The sequence below is a fragment of the Crassostrea angulata genome, chromosome 5, assembly GCF_025612915.1.
Source record: "Crassostrea angulata isolate pt1a10 chromosome 5, ASM2561291v2, whole genome shotgun sequence".
Classification (NCBI taxonomy): domain Eukaryota; kingdom Metazoa; phylum Mollusca; class Bivalvia; order Ostreida; family Ostreidae; genus Magallana; species Magallana angulata.
In genome coordinates, this window is record NC_069115.1 from 47,057,855 (window position 1) to 47,082,762 (window position 24,908).

Below are 24,908 nucleotides of genomic sequence, written 5' to 3' on the forward strand. Positions count from 1 at the left end.
TAAGACGTAACTGAGATTATCAGTGCTTTTAATTATTATTAGAGTTTTTGGTTTGCTAGTATCTGCATGTGTTGTCCATGAGAAGTATGCCAGCTTAATTTGACTAAAGGTTGAAAGGTCCAGGATTTCGTGGGGTCGATGTCTTACTTAAATACTGTTAAAAACTGCGACACATACCCCTTTCAGAAAAAAACCCTTTTATTTAAACGAAAATTAAATAAAGTTGACAATGCAGTGCGTAAAAAGACTACCCCACGGGGCATGATTAGAGCGGGCCCCGAACTTTTGTATCAGGGTCAGTACGTAAGCCCCTATCAGCAGAGACCTTGCAACACGTACCAAGAGCAGATTACGACACAGCGCCTCACCTTAGCTGACCCCGGTGCCATAAAAAGCCAGGACTGCTCAGGAATTGTCTATCATTGTTTGGTTTCGCCGCAAAGTACAGTAGAACGGCCAATTTCGACCGAACCTGGTCGGGTGAAGCAATGGTCAGCGGTGTGTCGTTCACCCCACTACAGCTCCCATAGGTGTTGTAAATCTGTCTCACGTGTATATGGGAGAAGATAACACCATTGCAATGATCCGTTGACCGTTGACTTTTTCAGTAGGTATAGTCGGTATTGGTTTTTACCTGCGTCTCGCTCGTAGAAGGAGCTAAGTAGGAAGCTTTGCATGCCCTTCTGCATGCCCGTTACCTGCAAATCTAACATGTCCCCGCGCTGACCTCTGGTGATAACGATGCCCTTAGAATGTAAAAGATTTGAATGATGACGATTTTTTTTTTCAGGAATATAACCGCTTTGATTATCTTGAACAAATTGAAACAAAACTTATAATCAACTGTTCAGATTATTTGAATTAACAAAAAGTAAACCCCCTCACCTTCAATATTCTCCGATTCTCAACATCTTTATGACACCCCAACCCCAACCCCCCTTCTCACCCCCAATGGAGTCTATCTAGCATTAAAACAATGATACTCTCATTCAGTGTGGGTTCTAAATGGATGGTCTATGCATGATGGTTTTGCGCACTTACCAGAATCGTTTCTTGTGCTCATATATGGACACAGTTATTTGCTTAATTTATATTTACAAAGAAGTAATATTATTGACATAGATACAATTTGTTTTTGCTTTAAATAAAAGACAACGCTCAACACCTGTTTTTTTTAGCAAAAGAAATGTTTTGCATACACAAATATTTCAGGAACTGGTTGTGTATAATTAATGATTGTCAATACATTCTACTTTGGGTTATGACAACTAGTATTTTAAAGAACTGACGGCATATTTCCCTCTTTTGTGCTGAAATTCATAATAGATTCTAAAAACATGATTGTATTATAGTACGTACTTTCATAATATTTTGCTCCTCATATTTTCCCATCTTTTTTTTTCTACTTGCATTATATTTTATGGCCTTTGTGACTTTGTGATATATTATGTAAGTAGTTAAAACTTGTGTTTCAAACCCTTTGTATGCAATAAAATATGTTGAAAACAAATGTAAACGCGTTATTGTTTATTTTCAATAAAATGAAAAGTATTAGTCTAAAAACCCTGACCCGAGTTGTCACATGATACATTTTGGGGGTCGGTGACTGATAGCACCAATGACTCGGTCAATATTGATCCCCGGGAAGGAAATGGGATTAAAGGTCCGAAATTTGTTTAAAAATGTCCGGACTTTGAGAGGTTGTTTGTTGGTGCCCGAATAGACTGAAAGAATCTAATCAGCCTCCATTGTGAAAATGTCGTGTGAAATTTTAGTCAAGATTAAGAATGACTCGCGTGCTCGACAAAGAAAAAGGACACTGTGTCGTGTTCGCGAGTTTAAAGTTGAAAGAGTTTTTAAAGAATTCCGATCTCCGTACAGCAGAGCACAGAGTTATACTTTTTCATTAGAGTGACCTGTTCTGTATTACAAAAATAAACTGCTCGTGTCTCTTTTTGATCTAGGGTTCCATTTGGCCAACAGATGTCGAACGGCACTTGTTAGCATTTTGCATTTAAGAGTTCAGACCAGTAACACTGATATGGCAGAATCTACAAAATCTGCATTGTTAAAAATATTTATCTCTTATGCGCATGGATTAAAAATTTGTATTGCTTTTCATTGTTATTTCTGATCTGAAACTGAAACTAAAAGCGACGAGTTTTATTGGTGTTTTACTTTAGAAATCCGTTTTGTCCGATTACCGTCTGCTAATGTGAAAACGACGCCATTTGTTGACAGGCTGTGACGCAATAAGATATGGCGGCGATCTTTGAAGGCGCAGCTAGCGTTACTTTTGCTCTGCAGGGCACATACTTTCACACCATCGCTAAGAAAACCGAAGATCTCAAGATTTTTACAACTTGTCTAAATAGTTGTGAGGGTCGCCGATTTGTATGTGTCGTTAATTGTGTAACATTTCAATTAGTAGCACTTGTGAATTCCTCTGATCGACCGACAGTATTCTTGTCCTCTTAAATCAACAACCATAAAATAAAGTGTACAACAGATCAACAACAAATGATTGTTGTAATGTTATTAAGTAAGAAAACGACTCGGAAAAAAATAAACAGACTAGGGGCGACATATTTTGTAGGTTTTTGACACCTCGTTACGCGAATAACAGTTAGATAAAATCCTGGAAGAGCAGGCATTTTGTGTAAGAAACATTCCTAGCTGACACGGTCAACATTCCAAAGTTCAAAATCACGACTGTCAACTTTAACAAAGATAGATAAAATAGTTACATTTTAATATAATGTAAGCTGAAATTAATGAATAAATAAACAACTGCCATGCAGAGAGAGAGAGAGAGGGAGAGAGAGAGAGAGAGAGAGAGATATGCAATCACTCCCTCTAGCTCGCTCGCAGCCAATGAATGATAAAACTTCTATCAGAAAGCTGTGAAATGTAAAAGTATCTCCACTCTTGAACTACAAGTTATCTATTTGATTATATTATGCCGATATCGGGATATGATCAGCACTGCATTCCGTAAGTCCAGCGAAAGGCAGTACTTGAGCGTGTCTCTGATATCTCGGGTTCCGGTCACAATATGCTTTATAAAGATACAGGCTATCTACTATCAAAATGTTATCATTATTTGCAAAACAATAGATAGCCATTTTCCTATGAAAAAAATATTATTGATGAATTTTCTTACCATCTAAAGACATCGAATTTAAAAGGTACCTTTAATTCAAATTACAAGGTATGTGCGGGCGGTTGGTTTTTTGGGGGTTTTTTTTTTGGGGGGGGGGGGTCTTTATTCCATTAGTCATTCACCAACTTTCGTGAAACTTTGAATTTAACACAAATTGTGGTTACTGTTATATTTTATTCCTTTGTTAACAGGAAACGTTCTATAGTATTTTTTTTATCTGACCTTGACCTTGGTGTTGTTTTCTTCGTTTTTTTGCGCTGTTTCCCCTGTCCATTATGATTTCCTTATCGAATGTCAAGGACACAACTTTTAGTCACTCGAAGAAATGCGTATTAAAAACTCATGTTATTCAATCTTAATTAAGAATTGATCTCAAATTTCGTGATTTAGGTTCAAACGGAAGACACTAGATGATATATTTTTTAAAAAATTGATATAGACAATTTTTAACAAGGACGAACTTCGCATTTCTTTAATATTTTTATAAGCTTTGAAATGGCTAGAACCTTGATTCGAATTATACATCTATACAAGAAAGACGTACATTGTTAATAGAAACAAAAAACCGAAAACAATGTACACAACAATTAAGATCACACCTATACACCATGTATACTTAATTGTATGCATAAACTCAATGCATTATGCTCTCTCTCTCTCTCTCTCTCTCTCTCTCTCTCTCTCTCTCTCTCTCTCTCTCTCTCTTCCAGGCCCCATCTGTTCAGCCGCTGCAGTAGCTGAATGCACTGTCCCTAAATCTCTAGTTTTCAAGATTAGTTATTCAGATTAGCGAGAAAAATGTCACGAACGAATTAGAAAAGTTCACAAAGGTCCGCATCGAGAGCACTTTATCTGCAAAAAATGTGTTCAAATTAACCCGAATAATTGGGATTTATGAACTTGCGCGTGACGAAAAGGGGAGTTTTTCAAAAAGTAATGACCAAGTGGTCAGTTCTTATTTTCATTTGGACAAAGTTGACTATTGATTATTGATCAAAAACAGATGTGAAAAAGGGATTTCTGGCCTGCTAAATGAGGTGGCAGCAAGCTGTCACTTAGCAACCGGACAAAAGATCTACGATTTATAGAAATAAATGACTTCAAAAATAAGGACTCATATTTCAAAAATCCGACCTGGCACAATGGGAATAAAAACATTTGGTAACCATGCAAAAAGAACAAGGCGGCTTAGCGTGTAATGGTGATGTACAATAAAGGAATAGCAATAGTTAAGAGCTTTAGAGCTTATGAAAAAAAACGTATCATTAAAGTGAAGCTAATCACTTATAAACACACACGCACAATGTGGATAATGCCATTCTTTCAATGGGCTTAACGGGCCATTTTACGTTCAAGCGTAACGCAATAAAAACGTCAGTCGTACAATAATGGAAATGAAGCGCTTGGTTAAGGGTATAATTTGGCCTCGTAGCCTTCAATGGCGATCGTATAAAACTGTCTTATGTCTACAAATTAGCAGGACAATGCAGGATGTATCACCGCAAGGTTTCAAAGGCCGGGATTTATTTTAATTTCACATTTTGAGCAATCGAGTGACACCAAAAAATGCCAATTAACCATGGAAACCGGTAAACGCTTGCTCTCTTTTCTTCTCACCCTCTCCAGAAAACAAAACACCTTTTGGAATAAAATTAAAATGTGAATAGAAACTGAAGATGCAAATTATATATGTTCAGTTTCAGAAATATTCGTACTTCCCAAATTACGATTATTTCCGGTAACTCTATTCTGGAATCTGCCATGGGTCCTTTTATTAGCAAATTAAGCTTTGTTCAAAGTGTGATATCATTTATTACCGGAATTGTTCAGACATTCTTGGACGGTGAACAAATGCGGTGTCACCGTCAGGGCTTTCCGTTGTTTAGTAAACTAGTCCTCTGTTACCCCACTGGTCAGTCTTTGTCCATACAGTGCTACAATTTCCGAGTACATATGAAGTAGAAAAACAAGGGCCGGGTGTATGTGTGCGTTAAGGGCTTGTTGACTAAACGTCCCGTGGATGTTGACAAAATCTGCGCCTGTCAATCATCGGACGGCCCATTGTGATTTCGTCCCGTGACACCTCACGGGTCCCCACACAAAGACTAATCATTACCTGGCTTACCTGTCCACCTGGGTGCTGATTGTTTGGTGTTCATATTTATAAAGTTTCACTTACATAATTAAATAAACTTCACAGCGAAGTATTTCAATAACTTGTCAGATAAGCCTCTAAGCTGTAATTTGGAAACAGATGACGATTTCTGTCGATCGATCGTTGATAGCAAACATGCATGGTCATTTAAGATAAAAAAAAAATCTTTTCAGTTTTTTTTAAATTTTATAACATCTAGCTCTCTCATAAAATTGACACGTTGGTAATAATTACGGGTACCAGTGATGATAAATGTTGAAATGTAGCTTCTTTATGTCGAAATTTGCAGCGTGCAGAATGTCGCAACGCGTGGGCAGGTGCGGGGGGGTAAAGCGCGTGCAAGTCGTGTGCAGGCCGAGGTTCTCGCAGACGACAGCTTACACAATTTGATTGGAATCTACAATCCCTTGGACAGATGACTGGGGACTTGCAAGATGTAGAACTGACAGAAACAAAAGAAAGTGGGCTTGCGGTTCCTAGGGAAACTATTCAGGGCGCCATGAAAAGTTGTTGCCATCTTGCACAGATTGCAGGAAGGGCCCAATGAAAAAAACATAACTTTGAGCGATCTCTTTTTGGTTACAACGTTTAACCCATTAAACCTTTCACAAACAGTTAGCTGCCAAATGTTGTTTAACGTAATAAAATTGGAGATTGTCAAGTGACAAACGCTGGTCTGCTTGAAAAGAAAAATTAATTCAATAGAATACGCTACTTTAAAAGATTTTTGTAAGGTTTCTTTATTCTTATTACTTAATGTATTTTTTTTTTCAATCCAGCTTTTTTAGTATAAAACTATCGACCAATAATAAACACCTTTAATGATACGGAAGGAGTATACACACTTTATATGTAAAGGGAGTCAGTTTAAAATTGTTTGATAATAAAATTAATGTAACTCTAAATTCTAGCACGTAGTGCATCTCATTTATTGTAAGATAAGTGCAATGCTCAAGTGAAAAACCCCTATAGCCTGACTGATGAAACGAAAATTGTTTAAACATTTTAAAAAGTTAATAAAATCGATGTGGTTTCATCATTTGTCACCGTACGCGTGTTTTCTTTTTGAAATACTTTTTAAAATAAAAACTTGAACGTCTAACAACAACATCTGATCTTGAGAATTTATATTAATCAAGTTGAAACAAAGAGACAATTTCTGCTTAAAAAATATACTAGTACACGTCTAATATTTTTAGCAAAGGTCTAATATTGATGGTCGTGAAATGTAACACCAAATTTTAATATGTCTTTTGTATAGAATTGCTTGATGAGCTATATATATAAGAGTATTTCCATGCGGCTTGGTTCATGTATTGATTGAAGTAGACTCTATCCCCAACCTAATCTTTATTGGTGCTAGGTACAAATATGATTATCAGGCCAGGCGTACGCTATCAAGCGCCCAGTGTCAAATTTATCTATAATTTATTTATATTCTCGGTCCCCTAATCCTAAACTAAATAGTGCGATTGAAAACAAGTGGTGTAAGACCAATTTACAGCGTTCCCGTAAACCGCCCGCGCTGAATTTTGATCCATCTCATATCGGTGCTATATCCAGCAATTGAACCGTGTCAGACATTGTTACGTCATATGCAAATAACGTCATTTGCATAACGGTTACACTTGCCATACACTGTATTTCAGAATATTAATGTTGACTCGTGTCAGATCTGCCTTTGTGATCTGGCAGTGTGTAAAGATATTTACAATATACCCGTATAAGTTGAAAACAGATACATTTGGCGCGATTATCAAAAATCCTTGGTCGTATATGCGTACCCTCAAAAGTGTAGAATTTCAGCATCTACATATTGTGTGCATTAATTTGAAAACAGGTGCGTTTAAATTGTTCTTTGTGATGTATTCCATGCGTTCCTAAAGTACACAATGAATATAAATAAATTGTAATAAAACAAAATTATCTTTAGACAGAAATTCGAGTTTGTTCGTCTTTTAACTGTTTAAATGTCAAGAAAGGAGAGAAAAAAGTGTTCAAGAAAATAACTCCAGTAAATCTCCCCATAAAGTGTCCGCCATAAAATGTCCGGTTCCCATGAAGATTGAGCTTTAATCAAGCGTTTGATTCATAGACTCGCCGAATTCCTCACTCTCTCAATCGCCAATAAAAAGAAATTGTCGCCTGACACGGGAAATAAGGGGTTGGGAGAAGAATAGGGCACTTACTTACATTGTTAGCCGTAGAGTCCTACAGATAGATGAACGTGGACGTCAGTGTAGACACCTCGATATGACGTTTTTATTGTACAGGTAATGGCCGCTAATGGATTGAACACCTTTATAATAGAAGCCCATCACAGGCGCTGCATGGCATTAATGGGACATATGAAGGTCAGTGGACTTAGACACTGGACACTTTTGAACGGACTGAAGAAAAAAAATAGATGTTTTGTCGCTAGTCCTGCCAATGTCAGGGAAGTCTATGTATTTTTGGCGGTGTCAATATCCAAGAATTGAATAGGTTTGTTCTGGACATCCGTCAAATCCGCCGGCGAAAGCAACTGTTTGAGGTTTTTTTTTTTAAAGTTGAAAATTAGTAATTAAAAGAGCATACCTTATCATCCATGGATTTTTGTTTTACTTTCTCTCATCTCTTATACAATATTTCATATTTATTTATTTATTTATTTATTTATTTATTTATTTATTTATTTATTTATTTATTTATTTATTTATTCATTTATTCATTTATTTATTTATTTAACTGATTTATCTAATTACATGTACTTTATTTTTGTTCACTGATTAGTTGATATAACAACCACAACATTCAGAGGCCTTGTGTACTTATAGGTAGTATAAATGTCGGCTATCTTCCAAATTATTTTCATAAAACTTATTAAGAAGGAGAAACACCTTCGATTACAAATAATGGCGTAATTTGGTTACAGCACGACTTTCAATTATTGATAATCTGAGTCCCAAATGTAGGGTATGTATATGCAACTCGTCTCCACGGGATAATCCAAGTAAAGTGTCTGATGCCAGATCTTTGTAACCCCAATGTTAGCCGGCCTTAACTTTAAATATCGTCCTAATTTCCTGTATTTTGATTTCGAAATGTAAACAAAAAACCTGGCAAAGACATCTAGTCTATTGTCGAACCGCCGCGTTAGTTGCCAAATATTTTTTAGTTACTTTTATTGCTGAAAAATGTAATAGAATTTGCCTTATACATGCTATAACCTTTATTAAAACAACAATTTAAAAATAGATATATGGTGGGTTTTTTTTATCCCCAAATAACATCTGATGGTATGTTATTCAAATAGTAATCTCGACACAATTGCTGTTGGTGAAATTACATATTTACTACGGATTCTCAAATATTTGACCAGCTTTCCTTGTAAACATATATACGGTTTGGTTTGGGTTTTTTTCTTGTTTTTGATTTACACAAGAATAAGCTAATATTTATCAATATATGGCGAACTGACAAAACTCATACATTGGTGATAGAGTAAACAGACGAGTGTATGTATATCTCATAATACTTATTTATTACATATACAAAAAGCCATCGATTAACGTTTATTTGTAAATCATCTTTATGCTGTGTCGTCCAATTTCTTGTTTAGTCTCCTGAACTAACCATAGCTATGTCAATTTGTCATGATCAATTTTTATAAAAACTTGTTTGGCACGTATCGAGACGATCGCGGCTCTGCGGGCACAAGGACGAGATTGTACAAATTCTAGTTCAACTTGACTATACATGCTACCCCAAGATTGTTCTTGTTTTCACAGCGGACATTACATAATATGCTGGCAAGTTCCTTTAAAAAATGAATTTACAACACTTGCAAAAAATGTCGATATCCCTAGCGGGAGGCCTCTCGCGGCCGCGCGCGCCCGCGTCGGATGGTTCGCTTGTCCGTGCATGCATGCTATGAACTAGTTCCGAAATTCGCGCCACCCCATGGCGATGAAACGCTGATCGAGGGTTACTTTCCGACTTTTGACAGATAATCTTATGATTTATTAAGCTGTCAAAAAGAAAGATTAATTTCGATCAACTAAGAGGAGTTTTAATTATGGCGAGTGTTTACGGTAATGAACCTAGAGTGCGCATTATACATATTTTACTGATTGCCATGTGCAGGGTGCCAAATATCCGTACGTGTCTGCCAAGAATTTCTTTCTATGCTACTTTCTAATGACGACGGTTTATTTACATTCACAACAGTATTTGGTTGTCCCGAGAAATTGCCATGGATGGAGGATAATATTAATTCGATCTTAAAAACCGCTCAAAGCAACCCACACAGGATGAATCATCTTCATAATGAACGTCTGGATTTTTTTCAGTGCAAAACCTTCATTTATACATGTATATCATTAGAACTGGCCATATTTGCAGAAATAATAAGAATTGTAAATTCAATTCAAAAATTGATTAAATTTTTAAAAACCTTTTCTCTGTTTACTTTTATTAAGTTTTGTATATATATTTAAATTTTAAATCCTGATTGTTCACAGAACTTATTAATTTTTTATGTACATTGAATATAGGTATAAATCCTTTATGTACATGCGGAAAGGTTGAAGACACATATCATTATTTTTTTTTTTCTCATGTACTACTGAAGTCAGAGACGAGTTATTTGATAATGTTTTAAGCATTGCCGATATAAATTTCGTTAATACACATATTTTGCTTCGGGGAGATGACAACTCAGTAATACTGTAAATGATCACTTTTTTCCGTAGTTCACTTTTTTCTTTATAATAAATCCAAACGATTTTGATTACTTATTTTTGGTTTATTTACATTTGTATCAAAATGTGCTAACGGTAACTTTATTGTAGAATTATTTTGAATCTTTATATTCATATACACATGTATGACATTTATTTGCATGTGAAAATTTTCTATGTCAATTACTAGTATTGGATAGGGCTACAGAAGTTTAAGAACTTGTGCCCAATCCCATTGTAAATACATTACAATAAAAGTAGTTCAAACCAACCAAAGCAATGCATAAGAAATTTGTAAAATGTTTTTATTTTGAACGAACAGTGACATATATCCTCCTTTCTTTTTTTTTTTTTTTTTTTTGGTAAGCAGATCCGATTATTTTGACCGGAATTTGACAGGTACGTATAAAACAGTTAGTTACCTGTGGCAGACAGGTGTGGAGGAAAGGTGATGACGTGCTGGCAGCCACAATAGACCTATGTTCCGTAAAACAGACACTATCGGCCCCGATCTTATAACCCAAACAATGCGAGCCGGGACTTAATTAACCAAACCGTTGCCGTGTTTGTATTTTACATTCAATTATCTCTCACTCTCATTATGTAAAAACATACGGAGAATTTGGGAAATTTGAATTTGACACATTGATTACTGATTGGGTTAATATGGTCTTAATCTGTAGTACATATTCGGCTGATGGGTCCTCGTCGACACCATAGAGCTTTTGTTCCCGGCGTAATGGGAGAAATTTCTTACATTACAACATGTCCATTTACTGAAATGACATCACATTAATTTGTCTGCATCGTCACCTTATCAGTATCAAATCAAGATGTCTATACTTATACATAATCATAGTAGATTATTTACCTATTGTTGAACAACCTAATTTGACTAAAAGGTACAATGCCCTGAAACTAAATTGCCGTTAAAATTTTCAAACTTTATCAAAACCGATCTCACTTAATAGATGTACACTTGTCAAAACACTGTCAATTTCGCCCCGGGTGTACCGGTGTCAGCAAGGGTGGATTCTGGAAACGGGTCAATATTGCCCGCGACAGGCATAAGTGACACCCATATCGCCGCATCCCGAGTATCGGGAATTAAACATGTCAGGTGACCTATGTAAATAGTTTCTGGCGAAGATTCCATATTGTCCGTGAATTTCTGGTGTACTTGTTACGTGTAGCAGAAGGACTATGGATATCGAGTTTGCTTTCATCTCAAACAGAAACTGATAAGAAAACATGGAACAACCCGCCCCCATTGTTTGACAGATCAAATAAATATTTCATCCGTTTTGACACATGAAGATATTTTTCGTTGTTAACTCAATCTTGTTCTGAATTATTAGTTTTTTGGTTTTTTTTTATGTGCGGTGTATTTTTTTGAGAGCGAAATGAAAACAGGAGTTTCCGGGCCTGTTCGCTTTATAAGCCGAATTGATTGAAGTTAATACACACCTGGGCCGAACTCCATCTGACAGAGTGTTTGCCTAAGCAGACAAACAGGAACTCTTACAGTCAATATTTTGTTGGGAAATGACCACTCAATTTTGCGGTTTACTGAAAATGATTTACGCTTAAAGGACGTGATGTTTGTAAAGTTCATTTCAATCAAAATCCACTCAACAAAATCCAAAGTCTTAAAAGGCTTGAAGAAGCTTCATGTCTTCAAAATGACATTTTATAATTACTTTTAAAGTGAAGAGGAAATAAAAGAATTTTATGGAAACATTTTGTCATTGAGTGGAACAAAATGTCGCGGTTTTGGTGTAGTATTAGTATGAATTTTGCCTCCCTACATGACAATATTGTTCCCTTTGATACCATATCCTACACAGATTTTCGACACTTTCGCGCTAAAATTTCGGTACTTTTAGGTCCCTGGTGATAGAACCGCTGGGGTCCGGCGGGCGAGGATAACGGTACTCCCCGGGAATCAGAGTTTTACCCAGCGCCAAATTCTGGTGTTGGATCCTGGGCGGGCGGACAAGTTTTCAATCATGTCCGCAATCAGGGGAACAAAGGGCGCTTACACAAAGCAAAGCGGTATCTGGAGTAGATACGGGTCTTTATCACCTAGGTGGCGCATTGTTTCACGTGAAGGGGTGATGTAACGCGCGCAAGGCGGTGGTTCTTTTAAGCTTTTGTGAAAATTAATCCGCAATTCTCACTTAGTTGTGGTCCTATGGTGAATTTTACGTAACGGTGTGGGCATCTGTCATGCAAAGGGACCAGTTTATAAAACTAGAGATTTGTATCGTGCGTACTGAAATTAGACAGATTTTGTATTTAATCAGAAAATCGACAATACATACAACAAAGTCCAGAATCTAAATATATAATTCATTAGGCCGATCCCCTAATGAGTCGGACGGGCTTTGAAGAGCTTTACGGTAAATAACTGGACAAACAAATTAGAAGATCACGGGAACTTATTGGATGTGTAAAGTTCCGTTTTATCCTGATAAGAGGTCCAGAATAAAAGGATTCCCTATCTTAATACACTGGTCAGCAAAGGCTCTGTTTATTTAGATAGCTCGGATAAGGGACTCGTTTATAAATAATCCACATCAATTAGGAGCTTGATGGTGAATAATTACTCAGCAAAATCAGCGCATTGTCCGGCCAAATACCGGTTTGATGGAACACAGACAAAACGTTCAGCGGAATAGACTGCCATGTCGGTTCTTAAAATTTTTTTAAACTATGAGTCCTATCAGCATGTTCTAAATGATTTTAAACTGCTATCAAGCTAACAAACCGTATAATTTTACTTCCATCTAGTGCTTTTAAAGGTTCTCTTTTAAAAGTGATTATTTCATTTGCAATGTTGATAATGCTGATGCTGTTGAAATAACCGTTAGCAAATTAAGGAAATTCATTAATTCAAAATAATTTGTATCACAAAGAAAAACCGGTCCTTTGATTAAGTTAGCCTAATTCATTAATTTCAAGTAATCATTATTTCTGTTCTGTTCTACTTTTGAGCGCATCTGTTTACTTGAAGCGTTTGAAAGGCGGTTATCAATAGAAAGTGAAAACAAGCTTTCGAGTGACGTGAAATTAACACATTCAGAGTCTTTTATTACAAATTGCTTCTCCTTCAGCTAGTCGTGTCTTTGATTAAGGGAAATAAACCCAAATTAACCGTTAAGAGAAGGTGGCGCTCCAAATTGTTGGTTCGTTTCCGTTTGATCTTGGAGGCCCTGAAGAAGCTAATCCATTCAACCTCGAAGATATTAGTGCTTGATTGCACAATAAAAATCCAATTACAAATCATTACATGGTGATTTTATCGATTTAGAAATTAGTTGTGACTAAATTGGATCGTCATGCCGACAAAGGCCGGAATGTGCCGAAACTGTTACTTCTCGACGGGAGCTAATTCGGGACTATCCGCTCGTCCCCGCGGGATTCTCATAACATTGCATTTGGCGGGAAAATGTCGACTGCATCGGAAGTACAAACAAGATAGTCTGCAAAATACATTATTTGAACATTTTTTTTATTAACCTTTAGACTGTTATATTACGACCTCCCATATATTATTTTTTTCATTATTATGTCCGCTAACAGTTAGGTTCTTAACTTTGAGGCTGAGGAACTTCCAGTAATTCGTCCTAAAGACGACGTAATTCCGAAGATTACTTTTTGTTCACTATCTTTTCCTTAAATATATCTTGTTTGGCTTATCCTCGTGATAAAAGGAATAATCAAACAAGAGTAGCGGGTTTATCTTTTCAAACCAAAATATTTAGACTTCTGATTTATAATAAGCATGCCCCGTAATCCGCTTTCGGTTATCTAAAGAATATTTAAAAGATGCCGATCCAGGCTACCTTGATTTTATCTGTCTGCTTTTACTACACTGCACATTTTTGACAGATTAGACATCGATTTAAAAATTAAGAATTTCGATTCTTTGGTAACGGTATGTTGGGAAATCGTGTTACGAATGAGCGAAGAAATAAAATCGGATATAAACAGTCCAAGAAATTAAACATAAACGTTTATTTTTTCGCCGGCAACCACCTCCCCCCCCCCCCCCCCCCCCCAAAAAAAAGAAGAAGACAAATTACGATAATTCGGTATTTTAAAAATATGACAACTTTAAATAAATAATTGTACGTTTATTGCAATAACGAATAATAAGTAGACTTTTGAGGGTACCGAAATGTGTTACATGATATTTAATAATTGAAAAATTTATGTAGATATATTAATGAGTTCTTTTAATTCTAAAACTGGAATGTAGCAAATATGCATTTTTTTGAAATTCGTTACTGCATTCCTTGCCTTGTAGCGGGGGTGATAATGTGCCTTTAATAATTAATTCATTTATACTAATTATTCCTAATGAACTCATTACATGCGGCCCGCGTGGCTCCATAATCATCCGAGCTCTGTTCAATGCTATCGCATTTCATCTTTCCTTTGTCTCCGTGAAATTGAGACTTAATACCAGGAGACCAATAAATTCGCCATATTGCTCAATGTCCGTGAAACATATTGAATAAATGATTGTCATACCTGTTTCTTAGTAATGCAAGAGAATTTTATGTTATGTCATTGACAGTTTGTGGGAAATTAAAGGATGCTTAGAGAATTCTAGTCCATCGGTCTAGTAGGTTTTTGTGCCTTCAATGTCGGTGTGCAACTATAAAAATGCCGAAAGCGTTTGTTTAATTGAAATAGATGCCGATTATTAAATATTTATACTGCGCGGACTCCTTCGTGACCCAACAAGAAATTTTTAACATCTGTTGAATTCTACACGCACAAGGATGCGAATTCGGACAGACTTTCGGCATTAAGCTCTGAACTAATCCTTTATATTGTAAAGTAAATAGTCCGGTCGTGAATAAACAGCCACCACGGACTGGACATTAGCTGGACAGCAAACACAGAAGGAGCTTCCGTATTCTAAAACGTGTAATTTAAATATTAAATAATTGATAAATACAAATACACGTGCAGTGTGCATATATTTAGTAATCGTGTTTATCCCCCTTTGGACAGATGAGTCTGCTCTGTCAGTCTCGCATCAGTGCCCACAGAGCAAGTGCCAACACGCTCGGCATGTTTCTATTTTTAGAGTCTCGCTTCATTCGATGGAAGGTACGGAAATGCTGAAATATCAAATGTAATTTTACTTATTTTCTATTGCAAAATACCGATTTTATTTTTCTTTGCTTTTTCAGATAAAAATAAATTGATGTAAGTAACTGCTATATCCGAAGTGTGGTTGTATGAATATTGATTATGTGCGATAGGCTCAGTCACGTGACATGAATGACTGTGACTCCGCCCATAAGGTCAGCGATTGGCTGACGCGATAAATATTAGCGTGGCGTGTTCAGACTTGCCCGTACTCCTGTGTTGTTATTTGTTGCATGAGCACGTCAGTTTCATTAGAGTAATATGTTAGACGGCAGTGGATGTGGATCTATCAAAATGGTGGAAATCAAACCTAAACCGAAGTGTTGTAGAAATTTATTCGGTTCACCGTCAGGAAAAGAACGTGAACACATGAAAAAGATTTATTCAGAGTGTATGAAAGAGGATATTAACATCGGGAAGGAGAAGTACGAGTACGATATCGTTAGTGACACACCGCTATCAGATAGATGGGAACTCACGACCACAGCACCAGAGTTTTATACAAGACAATACACATCAAGGGAAGAACGATTGAACCCGTTAAAGAGGAAAATGGACGTTGAAAGGGAGCCAGATAATGTGGAATCGCAAAACACAGCTACGTGCAATAGTCGACCATTACGACAGCAACCCCTTACAAGTATGTATTGTTTTTACTCCATGTTTGTTTATTTTTGTTGTGTATATTGATGTTGTTTATATCTCGGTATGGGTCTGTATTGTGTACGATGGCTGGTGTATGTCACTGATGGAACCCCACTCAACTGCACAACATAGGAACATGTCAATCATTTATACACTAATGTTGCCCTGGTCTATAGTGTGTGAAAACTCGGCGAAAACTACGTTGTTTGTGTTTTAAATCGAATGCAAATTAGATTTAGTACGCATTTATCCGAGTTGGAGCGAAATCTAGGTCAAAACAACAAAACTGAGCCCAACACTTGTGATGGGAAATACTACGTTGCGTAGCGGTTGTAAAATTTTGACATCGGTGTAATTGTGTACAGTCGTATAGAAAGAGAACTGACGGATGCGTGGACCACATAAAGTTGATGGGGAAATTTATGAAAATATATTAGACAAAAACACCATGTGTATGTGTGGCTATTTAAAAACCAACGTGTTGAGTCGGATCTTTAAACTTGGTGCGGGAATGTTTTGAAACGTGGGTTCAGTCGCGCGATTGGGCACGAGGTCGGGCGAGTCTCAACGCGTTGCAATTTCTGGTCAACGATTCGCCTTGACGAGATGCCAAGTTTTTTTCTCCCTTTAAACCTTGTTTCATTCATAGTGTCTTTCTCTCTCTCACTGCAAGTTTGTACAAAGACAATCGTTGTTTCGCTTTTGCGCGGTGTATCCAATATGTGAAGTCTGCTATTTGGGTTGTCGTTAGCAATATTCTATAAATCATTGTCACCCCATGCTGAGCTTGAAGGGCTGATGGCCGTGTTGGCACGTGCTGTTATATATATACACATAGACCGTAACAAACAAATAGCCATCAATAGTGGTCAGAGGCAGACGTCAGTCACAATTATCCTCGATAATCTGTTTATACAGGATTTTGTTTGTCAATTACAATTATTGTGTAGTATTGTTGACACATTACATTAACATCTGTTTATTGCATAATCACATTGACACACAATGACTACCGTACACTGAGAGTATAGATAATATATTGTAAAACCACAAGATTGTATATTTTAGTAGCATTCAGAAGTATGAGTTTTAATTAAAATTTCTGTTAAAACCTGAGTAAGAAAATTTGTAAATTAAAACACTCTCTGATCGAGAACAATTATTTCATTGGAGTTTCGATTTTGTTTTTTGCAGATTATTTGAAAAAGAGAAAGAGAGCGGACAACTCGCTGACACCAAAACAAATTCGGCTGTAGATCCAGAATTGGGTTTTTAATGTAAGTTAATTATTCATGTCTACCCTGAAGAAAATCAATTCGCGCGCTCGGATTTTCCTTTGTGGTATTTGACATAAAGATGGGAATTGGCATCACTATGGAACGACCAAAACAAATAGTCTATTAATAGTGTAGTCCCTCTCAACATGTGATGATTATAAGCTGCTTTTTGGAGACATGCCCAGAATATCTGGAAAGGAATCAAAATTGGTCATTCTCTGTGTTTATATACTTCCCTTCTGCAAAAGATTTTTCCCAATGCGTAGCTGAAAAGTAAACTTTGTATTTATATAACGATGACTTTGAAAACTGCTAGAGAGAGATGTTTCTTTCTTTCGAGATTTTTCTTAAATTACTAGCTCAAACGCGGAAGGAGTAAATGGGATATACATGTGTATTACTCCTTCGTGATTTAACTATGAAGTTTTATTACGCGAACATAGTACGAGTAAAATGTTAGTGTCACACCTCAAGGGGGATAGATATTTATCGTGATAAATGAGGGGGATCATCCGGTACCACGAGTTGTGTAAGGCACTGCAAGAGTGCACGATATGACGGCCAAAAAAGTCGACCCAGTGCATGACTAACAAAATTATTCCCCACGGTACGCAGAACTCGTCTCTCTCTGTAACATGCGGGAGATTTAAATTTAAGGAAGGAGTCTTTTCTGGTTTTCGACTTGTCAAACGTAAAATTGATTAATTGTTCATTAAATCAAGATGAAAGGAAATTAAAATAGAATATTTTTCTTTCTTTTTTATCATCATACAACTTGGCATAGAAAAAGTAATCAAAGATTACAATCAAACAGGGACTATATTTTTGGCGTAATATTGGCGTAGGAAAATATCACATGTTGCGCAATTCAGAATTGCTGCAGATTAATGAGTCTGATTTAGCATTTTAAAAACAATAACATTAATGTTGGATTTTTTTCACTAATGTAAACTAATGATATGATACTTGGGTTTCAGAATATGTTTTTAAAATATGATTTGCCTATCAAACTACATTTTTATAGGCTTTTTAAAGCGCCAATACTATACACTGATTTTTGTGAAAAAATCACTAAAATCAGTTTTTCTCTCTTATAAAACGGTCAATATATTAGCTTTTCTGTCAATTTATATCTTTTTATAAAGTCTTCATTTTACATAAAAATCATAAATATTTTATTATTTGAAGCATAAAAAAATAATAAAAATTTCTTCAAAATTTAAGAAAATTAGAGGAAATGCGGGCTAAGCAATATCAATTTTAGTATAGATATTTATTCTGATTTAGTAGTATAAGCTGATAGACATTCTGATATTCTATCATTTCATTGAAGAATAGAATATTCAAATCTTAAACAAATGTCTACAGAACTACAAAGATCCACACTTATTTTTATCATCCTTTACGTTGAGGAAAAAGGTAGTGACCTTGACCTGACCTTTATGCAAAAACGAAAAGGTCAAATTTGATAAAACTGATAGAATCATTTGGTAATATGATCCGTTTGACTGTGTCAAAATTTCATGAATTTCTTATTATAAGAAATATGTTTGATAACGAGAAGACTCCTTCCTTAAACGAAAAGAAAGAGCCACATGGCTGACACTTGAGTTAGAACGGGGTCATCTTGTATATTGTAAGCCCGGCATCTCGTAGTACGCTGTAGTAATCAACTTGAGGCCCGGCGCGCTCCGCCGGAGTTGAGGCCTGGGAAACTCGCGTACATTTGCATAAAGCTTGATTCCTTATGCAGCTCTATTTAGGTCATAACTGTTAGTGTATTCTTGGCTTGCCGCGGTGTGTTATGGGATACGCGGCTTCGGGTCGCCGTATGCTCATTATCTTGACTTGTTTATGCAAATGAAGCATTTCACCTCTACTGCCAATTTTAAAGCAAACACATTTTATTTTGGGTCTTGTGACACTTTGTTCAGAAAATAAAACATCCCCGTGCCACAAAAGTTACAGATAAGGCGTCAAACGTCGTTTCCTCGTTTTTACCTGTCAGTTTTCTACCATATGTTTAATCAGCTCGTACCTTGTTTTGGGGCTATTCCTAGCGATGTCAACGACCTCGGCGTAATATTTACGAGCAAACAACTAATCAATTTTATACAATCCTTCTCAAAAGACAAAGAAAAATTATCTCTGATACTTATATTGTTATTTTGATATTTTCCAGACTTTCTAGTGCTAGAAACGGGAATCTTCAATGGAGGGAGGTCCTTTTCTCAAGCCGAGTCTAGAGGACTAATTGCGAGGCCAGCAGGATAAACATGCCAAAGAGCGCCCATTTCTTGCCAAAATTTTCAACATCTCCGCTATTTTGCTTTGCGTTTGGAACCGTTTTTGTGCGGTCCCCTGAAACAGACAAGAAATCCTGCTTATTTCTCACCCCCCTTCAAGTGCCAGTGAAAAGATCCGTTTCCTCAAAGATATTGACAGAATAAGACTGTGTGCTCCCCTGGGGTAAATAACCCCTATTGGGGTAAACTGTGAATCCTCTGGGGAGAGAATTTATATATCTATACATATTTATGTGCAATGAACTATTTCACAATGACAACGTCATTGTAAAACATGATCTCATCTATTATTTATTTTTTTTATTATGTGTCGGTTCTTTCGAAGTAAAATACATTATTTGTAAATGTCCTATTTATTTATATAAGAAAAAAGCAAAGAGAAAGAAATTACACCTATGAGAAATTTATGTTTTGCTTCAAAGTGAGACATCTTTCTATATAGTAATATTTATATTCAGATATCCTTATCAAAACGAAAATTGTGTGTTTTTTGCTATATTTATTTTTGTTTGTGGTATGAAATACCAGTGTGTAAAGAAAAAAATATTTGATGGAAAAAACTTCAAAAAACGTCAAAAGGAAAGAAAACAAGTTTCTCTCAACGTAAGCCCCATATTAAAACTGAAATCACAAATCTTAAAAGAAAATCCATAAAAAATGATCTCAATTTTCTCTCTTTAATGTGACTACATTTCACTGAATTGACATCCAAAGTGTTCATTTTGAGTGTGCATGGAGATATTTGATGTTTGCAACCCAGTTAATTGTTCTGTAGTATACGTGTGTGTGCTTTCATCTGTAATTTTGGTGTTCATCAAATAGAGTATATAAGAAAACCCGCAGAAAAAAGTTGTTGAGAAACTTATTGTTGTATAAAAAAGTAATAAATAAAAGCTCTAAAGAAGGAATTTAGCTTGTGTTTGTTATTGATGTTGTTGACGAAACATCGCATTCTTGATTGAAAAAAAAAATCAATTTCCTCGAATCAAAAGTTAACAAGTCCCTTCAGTGTTGGTGTACATAGAAAATACCATGAGATAGTGAAATATTTCCATTAATAAAAATTTAGAAGACCTAGCAGTCTTGATAGAGAGATGCCATGGAATGGCCAATGATTTCCTTTAGTCAATGATTTTTATAAGACATAGCAGTTCTGGTATACATAGAGCTGTATACTTTCGCTTAGTCAGTGATGTGTTCAAAGGATTAGCCTGCATGTATTATGAAAAACTGTGTTGGTCGTTTGTTAAAGGAAGTTTGGGGGGGGGGGGGGGTATTTTGATAAAATGACGCCCACGTCTACCACAGAACCAGTCTGTAACTGTTCTGTTCACCAGACAATAATAGGATTGTGACAGAGACGAGATAAACACAAGATCGAGGAGCGCTGGGAGATAGATCTGTAGAGTGTGTGTATACTATATATACTATCTGGAACAGCTGTTGTTAGTTCCTAACGCTGCATGAAAACATCTGTCGACGCCAATTCTATGGTTATGTATGGGGAAACCAGAAGAGTCAACAAGAGGAAAGGCGCACCGAAATCTTCACTCTCTAGTATAAGCTCTTACGGATACTTGTATGGTCTACTCTACGAGAACTCAGGGGTATAGGTTCTCGATACGTTGGGGTTATGTAGTCGCATCAAGTACCGAAAAACCATAACGTTCTGTTCCCAGGTTTTTAAAAGAACTGTGCAAAAGTGGGTCTTCACACGTGAAACACTTCCTCACACAGTGTCACAACGATACACGGGAGGGGCTATGTACTTTTTGAAGCTCCTAAGGAAGTTATGTTATGTCAAAACGGAAGCAATTTGCAGTGACTTCTCTGATAAAATTGGCTGATTTAAGAATCTCCTTACTCCTTGAAATAGCACGGCCCGAAATTTGAAGTATACAATTACTCATAAAACCCATTTTTATATGCTTTAATTAGCCTAGTGATCTGTTATGCAATACCTATTATGGTGAATTTAAAAAAGATTCTTTAAACATAGTATCTAGAGTTAATTTTGTTTCTTTACAAGTCCATATATCAACTTCAGTATAGTTTAAAATCTCAACGCTAAAATGCAAATTTAAATTAAGAATCTAAGTGTAATTAATTCAAAACTTTAAAAACCCAATGTTTACTGAAATTGCAACCTAATTTTAGAACCTATGATTAGCCTGAAGCTATAGTTTTTCATCATTAATAAAATTTAAATGTTTCTTCCCAAATTTTAACGAAATTTACTTGGAAAGTGAAGTTTGAATCAACAAAATCATTAACTCAGGTAAAAGTTTTGATTAATATGGTTTATCAGATAAAATACGTTTTTCCCGGAGACGTATCCCGTGGAACTTAGTTCTCTCTATGGCTAGACATTTGTGTTTATGCAAGCACTCCCAAGAGAAATCAGAGCTCGGGTTCTATTTACTGGTTTAACCATGCACACGTGCGAGGTAGATCCAAGGCACACGCCGTCTCTATCTCTTAAATCAACACGAAACTCTGGTCGGTGCCAATCGCTCTGAAAAATAAGCAGACACAAGAAAATTCTTAAAAGATGTTCCAGCCGCTGTCAGCAACAAAGAACCAAAATTAGTCGCCATGGCAACCGACGGATAAAATTATTTTTGCACGAGCCTGAGAGATGATTCATAGAGATGTTTTCCTTCAAGAATGGGATCCTGATTTGCAGTTCTGTGTTTGTTCCCCGATTTTACTGTCGTCTGCGTATGGTTGCAGACGACTTCCCTGTCAAATTGAATCCGGTACAAGAGGGTTTTTTTTTATTTTCGATTGTGAAAAGCACACGTTTTTTAATCCTACAAAAAAGGATGAAAATGAAGATATTACGAAGTAAAAACACTCAGCTCTTTATTTCTTTATTTCAAAAGAATAATGGTGGATTGCTACAGAGCTATTAACCAGGGTATTAAATTCGGGAACATCTGGGAGATCTGTGTGTGCCCCCAAACACTTGAAACACTCGAGAGGAGATTGTTCGCAAAGAGAGCCCTGTTGACAGCGACCAAGAGAGGGGGATATCGGCGAAATCTTCTTTCGGGTCCATCCCTCCTGGGGTCAAGTTACGAAGGGTTTTGTCAGCGAAAGATTGGGATCGAACTTATCTGTCTGGTTATGCAACGAATGACAGTGTTTGTTTGTCTGTGATGAGAGTTTTGGGTGTTTTTTGGTTGCTTTTTTTTGTTGAAAACATAAACTGCAGTTTTCATTGTATTTGCTGAGTGGCATGAAAAATGTGTCTATGAGGGAAAAGTGTCGATTTAAACACTGTTTGTCAGTAAAAGAGAGAAGTTTTTAACAGAAATTGCAATTTTGATTGCAATCGCTGAGTGGCTATAAATGTATCTGATTCCAAAAGGAAAAAAATGTTGCCATTGAACACTGCGCTCTTTGTTCCTCGGTAAACAATGCATTCAACTGATTTGAAAATTGTCATCATAATGCACGGGTTTCTCCCAGATTGCAAAAGCAGGCACCCGTGCAAAATTTTGTTAATTCCCAATTGATTTTTTCCCCTTGTACATTCTAAGTCACGCTGACAAAGCGAAATTTTGTGATGCAAAATGGAGGAGAATGTCCACACACCAAAAATCAATCAAGGTTGATAAAAGCTGTTGCCTAGTATTCTGCATGAAATAGCGCCTAAGTTGCGACACCCTGCTCATTTACAAAGTCTATAGCTGGCTTTATTCGCCACAAGTACATGTTTCAGCGATGTAATTCTGTTGAAAGCAATCAGCGACCATTGACCGTAGAAGCATCCGTAAGAGGGGGGACGCGATGATAACGCTTAATGATCTGAAATCTTGATTATTCAATTTTCATGTAATTTAGCGAGCTGATGCTATCTTAATGGAAAATCGTACATCCAAGTCCCAACTAGATAGATCTTCTCCCGAGAACCATAAAGCGGAGTCAATGGCCGGTATACGTATGGTATCGGGAGCCGTATTACACTTTCTCCGCATTTTAATTGAAATCAACAGGGATGCTTATTCATCAAGGGCCTTTCATGTCTTATGGGGATAATTTGTCAGATAAGTACGGGGTCCAGGTCGGTGACACAGGATTTAATTGAAATACGTGATGTTGCTTCAGTTTTATACATCAGCTAAAAAAAAAAAATACCCCCTCATTCCCAACCTCCTGAAAACTCGTTGGGCTTCTGAGCTATTTTATGATTCGTTTACAAAAACCCCAGGGCATTGAAATTGGAGGAAAATGAAAAATGTATCATTCACATTAATTTCCCCAAATGATGCGTCGCTCTTTCGGACGTCAACCTTTCAAACACGTGACCTTAAATGCATTTGCCATGGTACAGACGTTGGCCCCGTTCCCTGACACGCCAATAACACATCTACCCACAGGATTGATCGCTGCTTATAAAGGAGGCACCCACGGTCATTATTCATCGAAGGGCTTTCCCATCATAAAATTATTTTTGACAAACATGATATACGATGTGGTGTCAGAAGCCTGAAAAAAGTTATGTCGGGTCCAGGCGTCACATCGAAAAATCCATATATAATGGCGGTGGATTTGGTCAGGAGAATTAACGATCGGCTACCGACGCCTTCTTTTGTAAGGATGCACGTGCGTACAATAACATGTAAAATCCTTCCAGGTTGTTGGCAGTTCTTTTCAATGTAATAGGATTAACTATTTTTCCTCTCTATGTCTTCGTACCTGGCTTTTCGGTCGATGACTGAAAAAAATAAAAATGAAGAGGTTACTACAGTAGTACGATTCCACTTCTGCCATCACCAACCCACTTAAATCCACTAATTAGAACCCATGCAAGTTGACAGACTGTTATGTAATATTTCGCGATGAGAGCGCGACCTATTTCATTTCTTTGTGTCAGCAGATTTTAATGGTCGACTTCAAAAATATCAAAATTTTCCGTAATGCGGTCGGTCACACCGTGTGTTTTTAAGAAACAAAAACTGTCGGTCTTTTATCTTCTGTATTTCAAATGCACTTGGCGCGCATGTTGTCTCGAGAATTTGATGTTTTGGGAGATTTTAATTGCAGGTTGTTGTCGAGGGTTGACAGGTTTTAACAAATTGGTTTTGAGCACACATAATGCGGTCACTACTCCTTACATCGACTTGTCCTCGATAATTCACATGGTAAGGTTCGTGTCATATAGTAGATTTTGAATAGACTTGTTTGGTGTAAATACAGAATTTACAATATGACAAGTAAATTTTGTGTGTATATATACACCACCCAGTAAAATCAAAATTAAAAATTATGACACTTGGCCAACTCTGCATGTTTCAAAACTTAAGACAAAGCCTCAATGTATATGCATCCTTACTGCACAACTGCACAAATTTTGTACCTTAAAGTCAGACAATGTGCTTTTTTTCCCCAAGACTATTCTTACCTTTCCGTGTTAGCCAATGAAAACCGTTTACCTACGCTTTTCAAGAATCAACGGTAGTTACC

General features: G+C 36.6%; 1 long non-coding RNA gene across 1 annotated transcript; it reads left to right on the forward strand.

Moving 5' to 3' along the window:
• Positions 1 to 15,151: 15,151 nt before the first annotated feature.
• Positions 15,152 to 20,344, forward strand: LOC128184506 (uncharacterized). The gene is made up of 4 exons (XR_008243743.1): positions 15,152 to 15,166; positions 15,250 to 15,848; positions 17,048 to 17,130; positions 19,313 to 20,344. It is a non-coding gene; the product is annotated as an uncharacterized LOC128184506 (long non-coding RNA).
• Positions 20,345 to 24,908: the final 4,564 nt, after the last annotated feature.